Below are 17,750 nucleotides of genomic sequence, written 5' to 3' on the forward strand. Positions count from 1 at the left end.
GGTGGTCTCACTCGGCCACCTTGGCCATCTTGTCAGCTGCCCTCACGATGTTTGCTTCCTTCCCCCATGGATATAAGATGACCAGGTCCGGACATGGGCACTGCCAAGAACAGAACACCCTCCCCAAGGTGGGGAGTGAGGCTGGGAACCGGGTTCCCACTTCCCTGATCCCTGGCCACCCTGGCTGGACTCTCAGGGCACTGTCACCCCGTGAGAGAGCACATCCCTTCCTCTTCCACCCCCCATGACATGAAGCAACTCTGGTTACTCCTCTGGACAGGTCTGCTTCCCAGCACACATCAGTGAGCCATCATGGTCCTTTCTGAAGGACAGGCAGCTCTGACAGCACTAAACACCCAGGTAGAAGACAACAGAAAGCTTATTCTTCCCCCCCAAGAAATGTCTGCAAAGGTGCCGTGGTGCCCCCTTGCTTCTTGTAGTGCTTTTATCTGCATGACATGAAGGCATTGTGGCAGCTGGGGCTCAGCACCACGTCCCAGGAGTGGAGAGCAGCAGGATCCCCCTACTCCTGCTGGTACCAGCTCGGTGGATTCAGACCGCCCTGGGAACTTGTGAGGGTCTGGCCCCGAGCATCTCAGCTGCTCCAACAGTGAAAGGTTTCTAAAACATTTACAGCCGAAAAAACTGTGGCCAGGATGCTGCACTTGAGAAAGTTTAGGAAAAAAACCATCCTAGAGTCATGTCAAAACTGTATTAAAAAGAACCTGCCGAAACCCAACAAACCTCTGTAATTCATCAAGCTCTAAATTAGCCATCTCTTAGGGCTCCAGCTCCAGTACGTGAAATCCTCTCCCATCCTTGGAAGGGGAGCACCCTAGGGAGAACCAGATCAAGAAATCCTTGGAAACACTAAGGAAGCCTCAGCAGGCTGCCAGCAGCAGAGACCCAGCTTCAAGGGCTTAAAACTTCACCACCTGGGCTAAAACACTAGGTCTCTTAGGCTGGGGGCAAATGACCAAACGCAGTCATCTCCTCCAGTGCCTAGCTGCTAGAGCAGGAGAGGAACATGTATTTACACACAAGCTGCCAGCCTGAGCTGTGCTTGCAGTGGCCAATAACCCACCCAGGATGAGCCCAGGCTCCTCCAAGGTTTTGGACAAAGGGCACCACCGAGCTAAGGAGCTGCCGAGCATCTCATCACTGTCGGCTTAGCTACCTGCATCTTAAATAGAGAGAGATTTTCAGTGCAGATGCACAGCATTCCCAATTCATAATCCTAAAGACATGCACCCCTTCCCTCGAAACAGGTTTGAATCCTGAAGCTGAGGAAATTTGCAAAGCCAAATGAACCAGGCACTTCTGCCTGCCTCTGAACCATGTGCCTGACAGCCAGCAATACATCAGACTGGCAGAGGAGGGAAAACTGTCACTACCTGGTGTTCAAACAGCTCACGATTTAGCCTGCTCGTGCTCACCAGGATTTAGGCTGCTTCAGACTGTAAGCCCACAGCCTCAGCCAAAACCGAGGAACTTGAAGCAACTTGAGAAAAACAGGAGCAGCAGAAAAACAGGGGCAGAAGCCGAAACATTAAACACAGTTCACCTTGCCCATGTGCAGAATCAACCATAACCCAAGCATCCCTGCTGAAGCCCAGGGGTCCTGAGGAGTAGGTCGAGGGAGGGAGAACCGCTCATTCACGTGAAGATGCAATGCCAAGAGAGACAACAACGCCACAGAGAAGATGGCAGGAATCAGGTGGAAAAACCATTTTTCAGGGCCTTGACAGTGACCCAGAGCACTCCCACCATAAGGAATGTCTGTAAAAGACACTCTCGCTGGGGATTTATGGGTGAGCATGGCTGTATATTTTACAGTACATTCTTATGGCCTCATCAGTCAATAATCTGCATTTAACTCGGTCCCTTCAGAGTGCGATGGGCCATAACGCTGGCAAAGCAGCTGCTACATGCTGAAATAATAATCAAGGAAGCAGAGAGCAGAGCTGATAATTGACTCTGCTAATGTGCAAGTCAGGACTTTGAGTTATCGATCAGATGTGCTTTGGTGGCTCAGCAAGAGCCCAGTCCTCCGTGCCTGGAGGTTATTGACTTGGATGTTACCAAGAAGGAAATCCTCTCTACATACTCTCTTTTTGGATCGTCACCTGTTCTGGATTTCTTTCAACATTTCCCCCAGGACTGGTCTAAGACAGACCCCTGAAATTGCCCAGCAAAGCAGCTTTGTCCCAGCTGCCTGGTGTCCTACACACCTTTCAGTACCAGGGACACAAACATGTAACACTGCGGAGGCAATGACTGCCACCCCTCAGCACCTCCAGGCACCCCTGCCCACCAGTCCTTTTCCTTCTGCCCTCCAAGTGAATCCATCGCTTCCCCCTTCAGGTCTTCAACCCACCACTCCTCCCCATTCTTGAGCTTCGCTGCAGTTTCAGCGCGTTTCCCCCTGTCCCCAGAGGTTTCCGTGCCCAGGCTGATCGAGGTGCTGCTCTGACACCTCATCCCCCCACCACCACTAAAGCACCCGCTTGCCCACCTCCTCGCCGGTGCCGGAGCCGTAGCGATAAGCCATTTCCTCCGCTGTTAGTTGGAAATCTGCAGCCACATCTGAATATGCCCTTGCAAAAAGCTAAATAAATGATATCAGACAGTTCCTCTTTCTCAGCTAATTCACTGGTTTGTTCAAAGACTTGCAAGAGTTCAGGAAACGCAGTTTCCTTTTGCAGAATCTCTGCAGGTTGCATCTCCGAGCAGTCTTACCCGTGTAAGCTTCACGGCCAATTCTCCTAATTTGCTAGGTATTGCATTCATTTGCATGCATGTCGAACAGGCCTGTAATTCTCTAGATCATCCCAAGAGCCGTTAAAAATGTGAGTACAACGTTCTCCATCCTTATCAAACACTGCTTTTTCTTCTGAGGCTTTTTTTTTTTTTTTTTTTTTTTTTTTTTTGTGGTTGGTTGTGGTTTTTTTCCTTCAACAAGAGAAGAAATATTTCTTTTCAAGATGCGGCTCTTTCAGCTTCATCTTGCCTGAAACCTCTTGGCTGGTTGCCATTGTGACCTGGCAGCTTACCGATACTTACGCAGTCTGGTTGTTCCAGCTCCTCCTCTCAGTCTCTGATGCTATCTTGTCTTGGTCCAGAAAAGAGCAAGGTCTGCATAAGCACCTCCAGAGCCACCTTAGTAGTGGAAACCAATGTGAAGGAATTATTCAGCCCTTCAAGAACACCTTTAATTTCCTTAATTGCTCTCTTTTAAGTACAGGTGTCTCAACCCTCAAATATTTAAGCAGAGCTCCCAATATGGGTTACTTGGAAAATCAATGCTTTAACACCTCTAGGCTTCTGCGTGCTTAAGCCCATTTTGATCTTCTGCAACTGGGAGGAACGCTGTCCAGTGGAGGGCATGAAGAGCTTAGTCTGGCTTGTCAAAAAACACTCATGAGATGGTTTAAACCAAGTACCTTCACAAGAGTCTTTAATAATTCCGTCGAGAAAGATAAAAGAAGAGTCAGTGGCTGAAAGTTAGAGCCAGACAAGCCCTATCAGGAAAAAAAACAAACAAACAAACCACGTGCTTTCAGCTAGGAAGATAATTATCCACTGTAGTTCACTCCAAGCAGAGGGTTGGAGTGTCTCCATCTTGATGTCATTATCACAGCAACATTATTCAAACCTAAGATGAGGTGGAAAGCTCTGTCCCAACCAAAGTTAGCCAAGATGCTCTGGCAGCCTTCCTGACCCCGAGTGCCGGGCATAGCCCCCTACCCTGCTGCACATGGCTGTGCTGGGCCCCCGCTCCCTCCCCGACACCAGCTGGAGCAGCCGCGGGGAGCAGCCGTGCCATGTCCGTGACGGCCACACAGCATCTAACCGGGGCCTCTCGCTCTCCTGCACCGCCTGAAAGGAGCTGGAGAGGGGCAGGCAAGGTGTCCCCTGCCACCATGCCAGTGCAAGGGGTCCCTCATGGGTCCCTGTCATCACCAGATGATGTGTGGGCACGGCTAACGAAGACCCACAAGCCGCTAGCCCTCTGTAAAAGCTTTTAAGCCCACCTAGATGTGGCAGGATCCTGCTGGTAATGATGTTGGTTTTGACCGCTGAACCAAAAGCCCATGGTGATTTCTTCCAGGTTTGGCAATTCTCAAGATTTTGAAGCAATAAATCATGGTTTTAATTTGACTTTCTTGTAGATCTCCCTGCAGCCTTCTTGTCCACCTCTCAACCAGAAACCCCACAGGGCCATCTCTTCCTTGGATCACTCCTTACTGCTGTGTGGGCCATGGCTCTGGGGCCAGTGAAACAGGTCTCCAAGCCACCCTTCTTCCATTCCTCCTGAACAGGATTCAGAAATAGAGTCTCGTCTTAACCCAGAGTCAGATTTCAAAGAAAAAGATGCGATTCAAGAGCCAACAAAGCTGATAACAGCTAAAGGGCTGTAGGTGGAGGTCTGGCACTCCTCCCTGCCCACCAGCGTACCTTTTTGTGGGAGGATTGGGCAGACTGAACTCCCCCGAATCTAGCTGAAGGGTCCAAGCATTGCTTCCACCAGATGCTAGGTGCCCATCTGGCTCCCCTTCCCCTCTGTCTGTGGAAGAGGAGGACAGCTTCCCACTTAGCTGCAACCTGCCCGGTGCTGCGGGACATGACCGTGTTCCCACAGCTCTGTACAGCCCTTCTCATTTTCCAGGTTGTCTTTCTGACTGGATTCATCTACTGTCAGATGTTGCTCACCTTGCCGAGCCTGTAGCTCATGCAACTGCCAGATTTTTCACAAGCATTCAGAGTTTTTACTAAGAGTAGCGAAAAGTTAATGAGACGCTTGCAGTTTTGCTGTGGCTGATGGAGTGCTGAGTTGCAGGGAGGGGAACAGCAAGGCTTTTGTGCAGCTCACTCCCGTGATGCACGAGAAGCTAAGAAATAGCCAGGCAGGCAGGGGAGAGATGGCTCCATGTGGAGACTCGGCATGCTGGGGGTCTGCTCTGCAGCTCAGAGATGTGGAAGATGGGGATTTTGAAAAGAAAAATGGCATTTTACAGAAATAGACTTAAGCAGTTTCCATACAAGCGTCAGGAAAATACTTTCCAAATGCCCATGCCAGCTTGGCAGAGCCTCGCCTGGAAGATGTGCATGCACAGAGCCTGTGGTGTTGGGCAGCAGATCTGCAAGGCAGGAGCCACAGCACAGGCACTGGTGGCCTCCCCTGGCCCCAGCACTTCCCCATAAGAAAGAAGAAGCTGCTTCTCTGCAGGGATGGGGAGCCCACACGTCACGGCACCCCGCTGTTCTTGTTGCATCAAAGACTTCCCAACCGACACTGCAATTACTCTGTCCACCCTCAGCACGCAAACCGCCCCTGCCACCCATGCCTGGTGGTCGTCTCCCCTCTCCCTGGGGGGACGGCAAGGCACTGCAGCATGGCAGCCAGGCAAGTTGCGTGGTACCCACTGAAGAAACGCAAACCCTGCAGACAACCATCTGCCACACCAGGGCTCTCCTGACTTTAGTTGCATGGAAGGACTCAAGGACCAGGGAGTCCTGACGGACGAGCTGAACACAAGTTGGCAGTGCACTGCTCCAGCAACAAAGGCAAGTTGGATCCTGAGCTGCATCCACAAGGACACCACTAGCAGAGATAGAGCTGTGATCATTCCACTCTACTTGGTGCTTGTCAGGTCACATCTAGTCTACTGCATCCAGCTCTGGTCCCCAGGATTCAAAAACGATGCTGAGACACTGGAGGGGGTCTAAAGGAGAGCCATGAAGATGATCAAAGGGCTGGAAAACCTGCCCTATGAGGAAAGACTGAAGAGTTGGGTCTTTTCTCCCAGAAGGCAGCTCAGGGGAGACCTCACCACAGTTTTCCAGTACCTAAAGGGTGGCTACAAATTAGACAGAAGCTTTCTCTTCACAAGGAGCCACATGGAAGGACAACGGGTGATGAGTACAAGTACCACCAGGAGAGATTTCATCTTGATATATGAAATAAATGTTTTACACTGAGAACAATCACTGGCACAACCTCCTCAGGGCTCTGGTGAAGTCCTCATCACTGGAGGTTTTGAAGACACAACTGGACAGGGTGTCAGATAATCTCATCTAGGCTCCCTTTCCCGTGAAAGGTTGGACCAGATCATCTTTTGATGCCTCCCTCCGGGTCTTTGCACCTACTGGCCCTTGTGCAGCTCCGCTCCCAGCCAAAATTTCCCCTTCTACTCAGGGACACTGCCCCCAGCCACACACACACACCGCCCCCCCAGCATCCCCTCCCTCGCCTCTTACAAGGGGGAACCATGACTGTGCCACCCCCAGACATCATATGCCTTTGACAGAAGCGTTGTCTCTGCTTGCAGACCCCTCGCTGCTGCTTTTTTTCTGCAGAAGGCTTTGTTCCATTGCTCATCCTCCCATCTCCTCCTGAAAAAGCAGAGAATAAAAAGAGAGACAAGCCTGCCACTTTGTTGCCCCCAATCAGAAGGATGTGGGGAAGGGGAGAGGCTGTATTTAGGAACGTGCCTGAGGGATTTTGGATGTCCCACCCACATACCCATTCAGCTGGTGGATCCAGACTCCTCTGTGTCATTGATCCAAATCCGTCCCCTCGTGCTGCACAGCAATCGCCCTTCACCATGAGACCACACGACTCCTACACCCACGGCAGCACACAAATCACCAGTCCCACCCCTGTCCCAAATAAAACATGGGTAGTCTACCTGTTGTAGAGAACGGGTAACAGATCACCCGCAAACAGAGCCAGGGAGGTGCTTTAGGAAGAGTGCTGCAAAGCACTGGAAACATCGGCTGTGGCTGCAGGGCAGCTCCCAGTGTTGGAGCGGTGGTGCTGGTAGTTACCCAAAGGTTTCACCATACGTGTGTGCACACATCGCTATTGCCCAGGCTGCACTGCTTGAATTCAGAAACAGCTCCCTTTCAGCTCAGCAGGGAGCTTCTAACCTCTGTCATGTCAACAGGGACCAGATCTGGGGACGCTGTTCTGGACCCTTCATCCCCCTCCACGGCATCTGCAAATGAGGTGGAGTTGGAAATGCCTGATCTGAGCCTGAACCAACTGCCTTGGGTTCTGAGCTAGTTTTTGGTACTAATCCATTACTAAACGCTGGAAAGTTCAGAGTGCCTTACAAGCCTGCTAATGAAGCAAGTGCAATAGGGAGAGAAATACGAATTCCATTTTGGTGCCAAAAGTGAATTCAATTTTGTAGTGAAACTGTATATTCAATACTGGCCATCCTGTTCCAGTCTGCGCTTTTCCTTCCCTAACAGGATTTTCCCAGCGCTACTTACCTCATCAGCCTTTCATTGCTACTAAGCCAGGATTCCCAGACAATCTGTCCCACTGCCTCAAAACAACTTTCTGTCTATCACCAACAGGTCTGCAGCACCCATATGTCCTGCAGCCTCCGCTGCTAACAACAGTCTTAATCCTCTTCCTTAACACTAGTTATCAAAGTAACACTCCAAGGCAGGAATAGGTGCTAGATTTCAGATAATTAGCAGAAAAGAGAACCAATTATGAAAAAAAAAAAATAGGCAAGAGTAAGAGATCTCACACTGGATTAAAAATAGGTTGGTTTTATTCATTCTCATGACTTCAGTTTGGCATGCAAACAGCAGGCTTTGCAAGTGCAGGAGGGAAATGTGCTGGCTGGGAGGCTGGCAGAGATGGCTCACGTGAGGATGTACCCAGCAGGCTCACGCCTGCAGCGTCCAGGAAGGTGTGCACAGCACCGTGGCTTGCTTCGTGGGCACAAGATGCCTCCAGTGGGACCTGGGCAAGACCGACTGGGGAGCAGGCAGGGTTATCTTCTGCCGCTGGGTGGGCATCGCTGCCGGGCAGGGGGGATCAGAGGCCCCGCTCAGACCTGAGGAATCAGCAAAAGGACAATAGAAGTTGCTCTTCCTGTGCAAATCTGTTCAAAGCTTTATGCTTTGACATAGGTCACGGGCACCCTCAGGGATCTAAAAGCATCCTGGGAAAAAGACTGTCCATCAGGCACCTGCAGCTCCCCTCATTGGTCCTGCTGGAGGGATGTAGTTTCCTTTGACAGCATCCTTTCCTCGCACTTTGAAAAGCTTGGAGCTGAAAACCACCAACAAAGGAGAGATATAAATGCTGCCGTTGCTTGCATGTGCTTTTGATGGTAACAGCATGGCAGGCACTGACAAAACAAAAATCTCATCCCAAAGCGGGGAGGAGGAGGGGCAAATGCCTGCAAAGCGAGCGTGGCTCTCAGCAAGCACTAAGAAACAACTGGATCTCTGGGACATGAAGACTGTCTTCCATCTCCCTGTCAGAGAACGCGTTGAGAAAGAATAGTTTCCAGCTGTAAGGGCAAACCGAAGCCCAGCAGTGCTGGGGGATCGTTTCAGCTGCTGCCCCTCCGCTACTGACTGGGGCTCCAGCACCAGCACCACCACCAGTGACCATCACCACCCCAGCGCCTGCCCCAGCCTGGTGGGTGACTAGCGGGAGAGATTGTTGATACAGATTCAACAACAAGTCAACAGTTTCTATGTTGAATGTTACATTAAGACGGATTGTTTAAATGCCTTGAGAGTTTAGTTTGTCTGGCACAGGCACAGGGGCTCAGGGGAGGGAATACGAGCACTAGATACAATTTCCATGAGGATTATTCACTCTTCAGCGGCTGAAAAGAGTCCCAAAGCATCAGTAGGCTTAAATACATTATGTGGGACTCTACAGTACTGATGGGAAATGCTTGGGGTGTGTGTGTGGCGTGTGGTGTCTGCAAATAGACACCTCCCCATATCAATAGTTAAAAGGCAATGTGAAATAAAGAGGGAATGAAAACATGGAAAGTTTGCATGAAGAAGAGTAGCTGCAGCTGGGCTACACAAAAGCTTTTTCTATTCCAAGTATAGCAAATGGGAATAAAACTCTGAGTCAGACCTTATTTGTCCTATTAATTTGGCTGAGCATAAAGTCACAACAGAGGAGAAAAAAAAAATACACAAAACAGCTTTAAATAGCTTAAACTAAACCAAATCATTTACCAGCACACAGTCACAATAAAAGCAATTAGCATGCAAGATATTAAGAATCTATCCCGACTTCAAAATGTCTATGGGCCACAAATAGAGGTGCACAAAAGATAGATTAGGAACACATCTCAACCTCTTATGCCATCAATTCTCAAGTTAATTATCTGATAATCACCATGGCGTTCATTTACAGAATAAATATCCCATGTAAATTTAAATCTGCACGTAAATAGGAAAAGTTAATTAACAAAACAATAAAGTACCCAGCAATGTAAACACTCTGCTGACTCCACTCCCCACTAGCAGGAAGAGTCTGCTGGAACTTTGTGCTGAGCTCCCAGTTTGAAGCACTGGGGTCTATGCAGTGGCCTCTCTACTTTTAGTAGCAAAGCAACACGTGCTGTCATAGGAAATAACTTGCAAGTTTGTCAGAGGTGAGGAAGCACATGAAAGCCCAGATCCTAATTCAACACAGCTTATCCTTATTTCTACTTCCATCAAATAAAGCACATAAGCCTCCATGGAAATCACATGCTTGCATCCTGAGCTGAATAGGGATAAGCAAAGAACACACTTAAATATTTTGCAGAATTAGACCCACAATCTTCATTTGACACTGCAGTAATTCATTTTCAGAAAAACCTGTTTCTATGGAAACTTATTTTGGGTCCAGCAGAGAGATTTTTCCCTTTGATTCTCACTTTTAGAGTCAAGTCTTTCGTCTCCTTCTCTAGAGATGTTCTAAAAAAGCAGATTTCTGATTTCTTTGCCTGTTTCACAGCAAACTACTGTGTCTAAGTTCCCTCATTTGTTAAGCAGAGAAAATTCTCAACTATGCTATTGTGATGGTGTGAAGTCCTTGAATGGAAGATGCTGTGCAAAAAGAAAGGATAATCTAAAAACTTTATCTTGCCTACTGGCCTACAAATTAACATGATTTACTCTACCAGAAGAGGATTTCTAATGATTTGAGAAGCATTTTTAGAAAGAAAGAAAAAAAAGCCCTGATAGAGGATATAGAAGGAAGAGAAAATGTGAAAAAGAGTGGGTATGAGCCTTTTTTTTACATCTTATACAGTTATATATACATCTACAAAGTAAACATGGAATAAGAATGTTAAAAAAGTCTACATGGTCAGACAATCTACTTCCTCACCTTGTCTGAGCAATGGCCAAAAGCACAGGCTTAAAGCAGAAGACAAAAGCAGAGCGGTCATGTGTGACATGTCCCCAGACCCCTACCAATGCACAGCTCATGGACCTACCAGGATGCTACTTCATCGTTAGCAATGCTCAGTAGGCTCTTCTCTTGATTGTTTTCTCCTGGAAAACACGAGATTATAGCACAGCATCCCATAGCAAGGAGCTTTCCACCTTCACGTTGTCTGAAAACCCTGCTCCTTTTCATTCCGTTCGTTTTGAGGCTGCTGCCAGCAACCTTCTTCAGCATCCCACTGCTCTCGTGCAGGGATAGCAACCGCTGCCAAGCCTTTCCCGGCCATATGAGACCCCTCTCACAGCTGGTGGTCACCTCCCCCAGACTGCCAGGCCTAGGTGGTTCAGCCATTCCCCCAGCTGAAAGCCACACCATGGCTTTCACCAGTCACTGCCAGCCCTCCCTGTGCCCTTGCCAGGTCTGCTGTCCTCTCTGGGGGTGGAGGAACGTCCCTGCATGGAAGGGGTGGGTGCACTGCAGGGGTACACAGCAGCAGAATGATGCTGTTTATTTTGGCCTGTATTTTCTGATGAAACACAACGTCTTGTCTGCTGTCTTGGTGGCTCTGAACATCATGCAGACATTACATACACCTGGCTGCTCTCACATCAAGATCTTGCTTCTGAATGATGACGGGCAGCTCAAAGCCCATCGCTTTATCTGTGAAGCTGAGACTGATTTTTTTTTTTTTTTGCCACCATGTTTCATTCTGCAGTCACTCATACAGAATGTCACCTACTGTTTCATTACCCAGTTGCTTTCTCATAACGTATTTCATCAGAGCCAGCCCTCCTAACACCTTGACTAACAGAACATTATCTTTCTTTGTTTAGTAGTCATCCTCCTTTCCAGGCCATTTGTGTGCTCATTGAGCAGCACAGGTCTCATCCCCGGTGACCTCCCTTTTTCTGTCAGAACTCTTTACTTTCTTTTCTGCCTTGTATTTTTAACAAATAGTTTATCCATGCCAGTTTTATCCTGTCATTACCTAATTTCCATAAGATCCTGTGACGGTGGCCATTGTGGAGACTTTTGGCTCTGCACAGACCACATCCATGAGACTTTTCTCATCCAGATACTCACTGACACCTTTGAGAACCTGATAGATTTGTGAGCCACACCTGCCTTTTTCACTGGCCAGATCATCTCTCCCCTGCTTGGTGCAGAGGTCCATCTTCCCAGCTGCCTGCAGGTCCCTCAGCCTTCCCGTGTCTGGCTGATCCAGTGTACCACAGCCACCCAAGCCTCTGAACACCCACGTGAGATATCAAAAAACCTCTGGCCTGCTCCTAGGACCCAAGAGCCTTGTGTTAGCAAAGAATGTAATAATTACCCGTTTACCTTTCATTCGTCAAAAGAGGTCAGATCTTTGCCCAAAGCAGTCTCAAGAAGAGGCAGTTAGCCAGTGTGAGCTCCCAGATCACTGCTTCTGGCTTGATGACCCCATTCCCGGGAGCCTCTGGGTCTGCCCCAGAACAGCCTCGTCAGTCGAGTCACAACAGGTTTTTTTCTAGCTTAAGTCCAATTCAGTGCCCAAATGACAGCCCAAAGCGAGCTACCTGGCCTCCCATACCTTTGCCTCACCTGGGGAACGCATCAAATTGATGCTCACACCCGGAGACCCAGGAGCAGGATGACCTTGCGTTGTCTGGTCAGGGTGCGTGCCTTAAAACGTAGACGTGTGACAGTAGGACAGTATGCTCATAGCTTTCTCTCTAGGCACGGAGGGACTAGGGGCTTAGCCACCGGACAGATTCTTGCCCAAGGACAGAAAATGGGGGACTTTGTGCCACACTGACGGCAGTAAGAGTTACCCCGTGACATCCCCATCCTTCCCCCCCATCTCTTTAGACCTTCAGTAATTCCTCTCCGAATTGCCTGCCTCTCCTAACATTATCAGGCAGAAGCCTACGTCCCACTTCATTAAGCCTGTAAGCCACTGCCTGGATGATATCTGACTTGCATCCGTTTGCAATTTAAAACGGGCATTTGCTTCAGATCAAAGCGGCAGTGGCAGCAGGAACAGAAATTAGCATCTCACGGTCTCTCTCTCCCTGGTTTCATTGCCACAGTGTGTCTCCCTCATTACCAGGGAAATGAAACGTCTTTACAGTTCAGGCTGCCTCTGCCTTTTATCCCGTGGCCACCGCGTGAGGCATTACTGCCACATTTAACAGCGATTGGTCATGGCCCTTCTCTTTCAAACGGGACAGTGGGTCTCTCCTCCCTATCAGCATCCCATGAGGGGGCTGTGAGGAACCACAGCCCCTCGTGGTTTGCCATCCTGCTCCCAGCATTCACCGATTCATTCCCTCCCACTTAAAATAATGATAAAACCAATGCTTCCCCCCGCGCCACTGGTTAATTTTCACACTTGGACAACGGTCCCAGAGATGGATGCTCCTTCCACCCCTACAAGGAGCAGGTAACAGCAGGCACAAGGCCAGGGACCAGGTCACCCCCTGCTTTGCAGCCACCCCCGCTGTGCTTTGCACCTTCGTGATGGTTCCCCAAAGGAGGGGTCCGAGGACAACACCCATCAGGGCAGGCTCCAGTGATGCCAGAGGAGCAGCTCCCTTCCCTCTCCCCTCGCTTGGCCCAGCAGCCCAGGCAACGACCTGTGCCCAGTGCCTGCAGGGGGAACGAGCACCGTGGATTTTTCTTTTTAAATAAAGCTGCTGTGGAGGTGAGTGGTTCGCAATGGCAAGTAGCGAGCTTGTGCCCACGCGTCCCTGGGCCGCTCACTGGCACTGGCTGCAGAGGAGGGCTCAGCTCCCTGCCAGCATCACGTATAAACATACAACTCTCCTCAGAAACATACAGGAAAAAAAATGTAATGAATGAAAGCAAGAGAGCCCAGACGAGCACATGCACGAATTTCTTGTTTGTGGTATTCTGTTTCCGTTCCTAATTGCAGAAGCAAGTGGTATCTGGACCTTGCTTTCCAGTTTGTGTTTCTAAATAGGAGCTGCTATGGAAACACGCTCGTGTTTGGTTTAAACAAAGGCCCTGAACAGATTATTTTATTTTTTTTAAATGCCCAAGTAGGTACGGGACCATTAATATTGTCAGTCCCACACCACCACAACCAGCCTCTTTGTTGGTAAGTGCAGCTGGCTGAAAGGATGCTGCTGAGCTGGTCCCTCTGCTTGCTGCTGTAAGCAAAGCGAACCAGATACCACATTACCTCTCACTCATCCTTCCTACCTCAAGCCCCATGGTTTGTACTGCTTCTGCCTTGAAAAGCATCTCTCTAGGGCAAGGGCTGCCTTTTCCTGCCCTGTGCAACAGGGCTGTAATCCTGTATTATCTGCTGGAAGAAAAGAGGTAGGAGGCAGAGGACTGGAGGAGAAGGACCCCAAAACCAGAGGTAGGCAGATACAATGCAGCAGTGTCTTAGTGGTTGAGGAAGGTTTAGAGTCCTAGGAGCAGATCTGCTTTGTCTTAGGTGCCAAAGACCAAGGCCAAAGGACATGTGAAACAAGCAGGGGCTGCAGGAACCAGCTGGAATGCAAAATGGCATCAAGTGAGACCAGAGCACATATCAAAAGCGCATCTTTTATTTCCAGTTTTTAAATAGTTTCTCACAGGAAGAAAACAAGATGGCAAATTTCAAACCCAACTCAGAGTTAACAGGAAGGAATGAAGAGACGCTGCTTGAGAGGGGACACCCCAGGAGAACTCCAAGTCGTTTGTTTGGAAGCATTTCTGGGAAGTTTGGCAACCTTCCTCAACAACCTTGCCCTGGCAGCACATGACAGCATGCTGCTGCTGTGCCCAGTGCTCCCAGGGAGCAGGGCAGGCCAGGGAACATGGAGCCATCGGCTGCCACAGGGTGCAAAGCATCTCCTTGCTCGCAAGCCACTTCCCACCGCTCCTGCACAGCAATTGCCTCATCACCCACCCTCCCCTCCTCACAGGACAGAGGAACCTTGAAGCAAAAGGTCCTCAGTGCGCCCAGCTTTAGGTAAGAGAGTCACTGGTTTGATCCTCCGTCCCGCTGCATGTTGGACGAGCTGTCCTGGTGGTCACCCAGTGCTGGCCTTGCTCCTGCCCAAAGGCAGGTGCTATAAAAGTGTCCCAGGAAGGCAATGCAATACAGGGATTATATTCCCACCCATCCCACCCTTACATCATCCATCTTCTGAACAGGGAGGGCCTGCCAAGCTGCAGAGTTGTGCTCGCTTGCCCAGGAAGCAGTGCTGCTCTCCCCTTGCCTTACAGTTTCCATACCTTCCTGCAGCAAACACAAAAGCACAACACAGCTCTTGTGTTTCTATAGCCCCATGCAACTGCTTCCCAGTGGATTAATTCCTCGAGCCCAGCTCTGCATTGCCCTCTAGCCCCTTCAAGCTGTTTTAAAGCCTGCGGAAGGACCCTGGACCTTCCCACCACATGCTGGCCTTGCACAGGACGTTCCCGGGGACAGGGCGCGTCGGGGGGACAGGGTGTGACGGGGGCACTGCTGGGCTGCAGGCACCGTGCTCTTGCACTGTTTTCCCCCACGGGGCTGTAACAGCAAAATACGTATTTTATCAGCTGTTCTAATTTACATTTGAGGCTGGACCTGGAAAAAAAGATGGGGGTGGGTGAAGGTGGCCAAAAGCCCCAGCAACAAAACACCATCCCCTTGACCCACCACACACACACGTCTCTCTCCCTTTCCTACATTCACTTCAGCTGAGTGAAATGTTCTCTTTAAAAATAGGACTGTTTTGGACCTTTTGCTGTGGTAAGTTACAACTCTTTCTAAGTTCACTCACGGAAAAAAATACATCTTTAAAAAATATAGCCAAAAGGTTTGGCGGTGATCCAGCAAAGCCAGAAAAAAAAAAAATATAAAGAGAAAAAACCCTGCCACTGCAAAAACACATATTCCTCTTGCAGACCCCTTCATCAAGGCCCTAGGCACACTTTACAAACTGAAATTAAAACCTCGAAACCCATGCGAATAGAAAGCTGCTACTTACACAGGCCTCTGGTTAACTGAGCAAAAACAGGACAGAAGAAAGTGCCCCATTGATGGGGAAACCTCCTGCTCCCTGCCCCCCTCCTCCCCTAGTGCACCAGACACAAACCCCTTGTGTTGCAGTAAGGTCTGCAGCTTTTCACATGAAGATCAGATGGCAGCAAAGATGCCTCCACAGACCTGCAATGGCGCACCAAGGTGGCCGAGGGGCCAGCAAGGGCTTGGGGGATGCACCAAGCCCAGCCAAGTCACTCATAGGGCTCGCACGGCGTACGGAGACTGACCCACACATGCGACTGCTGCGGCAGGGTAAGGGCTGTCCCGTACCACCACCCCAGCGCTCTGAAGTAGCAACCTGAATAAATCAGATTTTGGAGCAGAAGGCTTCCTGATGAGGTTCATCCTAAGACACATAAAGAGTGGGCTGTCAAGTCATCCGTTAGTGGTTTGCTGCAGTAACACCTGAGGAGGTGTGAGACTTCAAGTGACAAGAAAGGGGCTATATTATTTTTAAAAAGAAGGGGAAACTAAACACCTGCATCTTCTTAACTGCAGTCCTCAGGGATATACAAAGTGCTTACAAACACCTAGAAGAATGCAAGAAAAAAAGAAGAGAAACTTTTGTTTGTTTGTTTTAAACAAGAACAGAGCGTGTCAGACCTATCTAATCTCCCCTGCAGGAAGGCTGCAAGCCTTGTGGGAGGGGTAGGCAGAGGGCATCGTATATTCTTGACTCTACCAAGGCTTGTGAAGGAGCATACTCCCAAGGTACTCTTACGGGCAAGCTAAGAAAACAATCCCAATGAAAACATAGAGAGACAGCACAAAGTTGGTAGATAAACTATGCGCACAGATTAATTGTTAATAGTTTGTGGTCAAAAATGGTTCCTTCTTTCCTTTCCCAGGCCCTAACACACCTACAGCTCCTTTCTGTATCCCTTACGAGCTTGGTGCCAGGCAGCCAGCGTACAGCTCGCTCAGGGCTGGCTGTCAGGCAATGCACACTGCAGCCTTCCCGGGCTGGGACAACTCGCCTGCCTCCTCTCCTGCATCCAGCTACCACTTTTCACAAAGCTTGTAGGAGTTTGATGTCCTGGGAGCATCTGCTGCTCTGTCAAAAAGGACTGAAACTGGTCCATGAGTTACAGCGTTATCAAGACAGGACTAAGACAAACAGCAGGATCTTTTGCAAAAGGGTGCAGAAAGTTGTTCAACAGACCCGTGCAAACGGTGCTTCGATGAGATAGGAAAAGTCAACAACCTGAACACACAGTGGAGAAACAACTTGCTAGACAGCCAATCTGCAGGAGAGGAGCCTGCCGATTTCGAGGCAAGCACAAACAGTGCCGCGCTGTCACACACACACAGAAAATCAAACATCCTACTGGGATGTGTAAACGGGACATAAACCACAAGGCAAGGGGGAAACCTCTGCAGAGAGCCCCACGTGCGGCTCTGAGCACTCACACGGCGGGAGAGACAGCTGGGGTCAGGGCTGCAAAGGGAAAAGCTGCGTGAGGTTCAGAAAAAAACCTGCAGGGAAAGGCTAAGCAAGCTGGAGCCAGCCTTTACAGACAGAAGTGGCTGAACAGGTAAACAAGAGCAGGAGTCTTCAAACCAATGCAAAAAGTGCTGTTTCAAGGAGAAAGGGACTGAAGCGCCTCCCAGTTCCTCAGGATGCAGAGCAGACGTTTTTTTCTAATTTTAAGAAAAGCAAAGGATGTGAATAGATCATCTAAATGGGCTGTGGTGACCCCAACCCGCCCTCTGGTCAAAGGAAGCAGGTTCATGAACAACATGCCATGATTTCTATATGTCTGCTTTTGTCTGAGGATGGTGCCTTAGGTGTTGCCCCAACATCTGACCTTACAACTCGCTGGGACCACATCCCACTTGGCACGATTAGGGGCCAAGATCCCTTGGCTTATAGGGGCTGCACTGAAGTCTCCTTTCCCCTAATGCACCAGCCAGCCAGCCTTCAGGTAGCAGAGCTGCTCAGCCCTGAAAAGGTGAGCTGGATCCCAGAGCACAGAGGAACTGCCCTGCGAGCACACACAGATTTTTTATTACATGGTACAACCTGGAGGCGTCAAATACTACACCCCAGCCTTGCAGCTTCCTGACCCACAGACAGCCCAGGCGTGGGGGGCTGGATGCTGCCTTTTCCTACAGCAGTGTCAGGAAAAGAAGGAGTTGGAAAGTCTTTGTACACCCATCTCCAAGATGGCTTGGTGTCCGCTTCTTCCTTCTGGGATCCAAGACTTCATGCGAGTCCCTTACTGGGTCAACAGGGTTTGGTTTTTGTGGATGGCTGTGGTACCACTGCTATGGACTTTCTTCAGCCCCAGCCAGCCTTGCTCAGTTCGTGTTCCTGTGACAGGTTTGGTGATGAAGACCCGTTTCCTTTCAGAGAAGATGCTCTTTGGGCACAGGCACTCTCAGAACAAGGAGACAGCAGTGTCTGAGAGCTTTCCCAGCAAAGGGTAGGCAAAGGAGAGTGCAATGCCTTAGAAGGGACATCAACGCTCCACTTGCAGCCCTGCCACTGGTTTTTAGCCTGCACAC

This window comes from Falco rusticolus, chromosome 2 (assembly GCF_015220075.1).
Source record: "Falco rusticolus isolate bFalRus1 chromosome 2, bFalRus1.pri, whole genome shotgun sequence".
Classification (NCBI taxonomy): domain Eukaryota; kingdom Metazoa; phylum Chordata; class Aves; order Falconiformes; family Falconidae; genus Falco; species Falco rusticolus.